Source organism: Egretta garzetta, unplaced genomic scaffold (genome assembly GCF_000687185.1).
Source record: "Egretta garzetta isolate BGI_Z169 unplaced genomic scaffold, ASM68718v1 scaffold74, whole genome shotgun sequence".
Classification (NCBI taxonomy): domain Eukaryota; kingdom Metazoa; phylum Chordata; class Aves; order Pelecaniformes; family Ardeidae; genus Egretta; species Egretta garzetta.
In genome coordinates, this window is record NW_009259427.1 from 645,763 (window position 1) to 650,282 (window position 4,520).

Here is a 4,520-nt window from a genome sequence, read left to right on the forward strand (position 1 = left end):
AAGAGCAACAACAAACCAGTAAATATTAAAGCAGTAAAAATGGTGAGGGATTACCTTTTAATCAGATTACCTATAATAAAGAACCTAAACTAGCAGATGCATCCCACGATGCCCGACTATGGGCCCTGCTGATAAATTGATTGACATACTATCTAGGTCCTCAAAACATTTAGACCCTACCCATCCCTCTAAAATGCCAGGACCATAGGCAATTTTGAGTGTGCCTGGTAGTGATATACTTTTAGGCCATATTGGAGAAATCTGAAATGCCAGAATTCTTTCAGAAGTAACAAAGTAGGGGTCTTTGAGAACCTAAATGCTGGATTTAGGAGCATCCAGATGGACTTAGCAGCCTAAACCAATCTTTTAAAAATTGAGTCTTAGTTATCTTTGAGGAACAGGATATTAGATATTAATGGAAAAGTTTCCTAAGCCTCAGCCCAGATTCCTAACCAGGAAAATTAGCATATGCTAGCTCAGGAGCTCGTCAAGCATAATTAGCTGCTCAGTTAGCTACTGTCTCTTTTTTCTTCTTGTTTACTAGTTTATGTAAGGCTTGATTTACAAAGGTGACACACTGTTATTGTGTGGGCTACATTGTTTGCAAGTTATTTCAGATGTTAGTAGAAACAGAGGGGGGAAATCACCTCTCTCTGATACAAATATCAATGATCTTTATCATGTTTAAAGGGATGCTGAGTTCCTTTCAAATCTGTGATAGAAGCCTTCCTACCACTGTTCCCCAGTTCAGGCTTTTCCAGAAATTACTCTTTATCTGCATGGTCCCTGGGAAAACAAACAAAACTGGGGGGGGGGGGGGGACTTTTTCCTCAACAAACACACACTTATTCACTTATTTAACTAATGGATGAATGCTGTTTACTTCATACTATGGGTACAGGCATGAAATGTTCACAACTGAGGGAAGAGGGAAACATACTCCTGACACTAATTCCTGCAGGAGTGGAAACCAAGATGGTTATAAATTTCCATTGAATTTGGTACCTAATGGGGTGGTATTTTTTCAATAATTCTTTTGCACTTGTCACAGAACTTTGGCAAAATGCTCCATATATTGTATTGTGTGTCATAAATACCATAATTTATAATGCATTGCTGACTTGCAATCTAATGCATGGCATTAAATTTGGGAACTGCATTTCTTTGTCACTTTGGAAGTGTAATCAGTGGTAAAATATCTTCAAGATCTCTTTCCGTTCCTCTTCCAGTCTACAAAATGATTAATACTTCTATTAATGGACAGAAAGGGCAAAATAGTAATTCAGACCATGAAAAGCAAAAGACAAAGATAGATTTTCACCAGAAGGTACAGATTATATGAAGAATATGACTTGAATGGTTGGATGGTCACATCCAGAGGGTCAACGGCTCAATGTCTGGATGGAAATCAATGATGAGGGGTGTCCTTCAGGGTTCCGTATTGGGACTGGTGCTGTTTAATATCTTCATCAATGACTCAGACAGTGGGATCAAGTGCACCCTCAGAAAGTTTGAAGATGACACCAAGCTGACTGGTGCTATTGACATGCCTGAGGGACAGAATGTCATTTAGAAGGACCAAGCTTGAGACGTGGGCCCATGTGAAACTCATAAAGTTCAGCAAGGCCAAGTGCAGGGTCCTGCATCTGGGTTGGGGCAACCCCTGGTATTGATACAGGCTGGGGGATGAAGGGATTGAGAGTAACCCTGTGGGGAAGGACTTGGGGGTAATGGAGGATGAAAAGCTGAACATGAGCTGACAATGTGCACTCGCAGCCCAGAAGGACAGCTATGTCCTGGGCTGCATTAAAAGAAGCATGACCAGCAGGTGGAGGGAGAGGATTCTGCCCCTCTATTCTGCTCTGGTGAGACCTCACCTGGAGTATTGTGTCCAGATCTGGGGTCCTCAGCACAAGAAGGACATTGACCTGAGGGAGCAGGTCCAGAGGAGGGCCAAAGAAATGATCAGAAGGCTGGAATACTCATCCCATGAAGAAAGGCTGAGAGAGTTGGGGTTGGTCAGCCTGGAGGAGAGAAAGCTCTGTGGAGACCTTATTGCAGCCTTTCAGTACTTTAAGAGGGCTCATAAAAAGATGGGGACAAACATTTTAGAGGACCTGTTGCAATAGGACAAGGCATAATGGTTTTAAACTAGAAGAGGGTAGATTCAGACTAGATCTAAGGAAGAAATTTTTTACAAAGGGGGTGGTGAAATACTGGACCAGTTTGCCCAGAGAGGTGGTGGATGCCCCATCTCTGGAAACATTCACGGCCAGGTTGGATGGGGCCCTGAGCAACCTGATCTAGCTCAAGATGTCCCTACTCACTGCAGGGGGGTTGGGCTAGATGACCTTTAAAGATCCCCTCGAACCCAAACTATTCTATGACTTTATTTCTTAAGGAAGTGGCAATGCAGTCTACAGCTTCTCTTTCAGACAATGTGTCTAGCTGGAAGCTAACTCATATTGACAATATGGTCACCACTTAGTCTACAGGATGATTTTTTTCAAAGAGCACCTTACCTTCTAAGAACAGATACATACGCATCACAGAAACCATCAAGATTATCTCCTAGGAAAATTTAGGAGTGAAAACTCAAGTACCACAGGACTTCAGGTATTTCCATCCTCCTTTTTAACCCAGCATTTGTAAGGGTCTCAGCAGATTCTATTCTATCCAATCTGGGAATTTAAGACTGACATAGCTCGTTTAATGAAAGATAAACAACAGTAACGATACTGCATGAATAGCTGAACAGGATCTGTCACTGAGCCTGACTGCCTAGCCTCTTCCCTAAATAAAAAAGAATCTTCATGAATTACATGGATAAAGAGAAAGAGTTCAATAATGCGTCAACTTTTGATATTTTAATTTTAACTAGCAAGCTCATTCTCTATGCAGAAAATAATTCCTGCATGCAATAGTGTTTGTGGGTGGGGGTGGTTGGTTTTGGGTTTTTTTTTCATTTAAAAAAAAAGAGGTGAGGGAGGAAATTCTTGTCCTGACTATTAAATAATGAAAGTAGGCCAAGTCTCTGCTTGCATCCCAAGTTCTCCAAAATAATTCATCATTTTCTTTTCCTTCTTCCCTTACCCTAGTTTCTGATTGTTGAGCTTTTTTTTTTCCTTCTCTCTCTCTCTCTCTCTCTCTCTTTTTTTTTTCTTAAGAAAGTGAAATAAAAATCAAGCTTCTAAATAGCTCTTGGGATTCCTGCGAATTCCACATCATGGCCTCCCGGTCTGATGCACAGTTGCACAAAAAGATCACAGAATATCAACATACTCATGTTCAGATAAATAGTTTTATGCCTTTTATAACAAAGGGAGCGATTTTGTCTTTAACTTGAGACAGAGTAATAAAACATTCTTTTTCACTGCAAGCTCTAGTATAACTAGACTTGTCCCACATGTTGTAAAAAGTCAATGGTGATATATTTACGGTCATTCTGCAAAGATTCAGGTAACTGCACAAGGGTCCAAACGGCGAAAATCTGACTTTCCATTGCTGTTGACAATTTGCCTTTATTAGGGAACAGGGGTGGGATTCATCTCATCCAGCTTTAGAGATCTTCAGCGTAGATGCCTCCAGCTGTGCTAGTCACCTTAGGTTTCTTTGTAGTCATCTGAGAGAACAGGCATGAATGAATAAGTACAATTCCCATGACCTACTTTAGAAGTCTAAATTCAGATGCTACAAGGACTTATATCTCTTCATAGACTAGAAAGGGGTCCTAGATGGAAATGTCAGAATTTATTCAGATGAACTACAGGACATGAAAACAGGTATTGTGAGATGCAATGAGGTACCATTTTTAAAGCTCTACTCAGGAAAGAAATTTCTACTAACCTTATTAATTGTCTGGTCCAAAGAAAAGTTGTCAAACCAGGGTGGGAGAAAGATATTGTTATAGAAAGCTAAAATGAGGAGTTTAAAACACAGAAAAAAAGACATCCAAAGCATTTCTAATTATAGTGCTGAGAATACCATTGCCATGCAAAAAATAAAATGTTATATGAATTTCAGCTAATGTATCCTTTAATTTCCTGAGTAACTTCTGCATAGTGGGAAAAAAACCACCATAAATTCAAAATTAATCTCTCCCAAACTTAAAATGTTTCGTTTCTACTTTCAGTAATGACCCATGCAAACATATCACTTTTCAAATGTTTGCATAGGAAATTAAAAAATACTAATTTTAATACTTCTGATGATGTCTTTGGGGTACAGTGACAATGCTGAGAGCCACCTTTGAAAAATCAGTTGCAGGTTAGTGGCTGAAGACTTGTACCAGATTGCCATGTTTTAACCCAACTGGCAACTAAGCACCATGTAGCCGCCCACTCACTCCCCTTATCCCTTAGTGGGATGGGGGATAGGATTGGGAAAAAAAAGTAAGACCCAAGGGTTGAGATAGAGACAGTTTAATAAGAGAAAATAATAACAATAATAATAATGATAATGGTAAGGATATATATAGAATATACAAAACAAGTGATGCACAATGCAATTGCTCACCACCC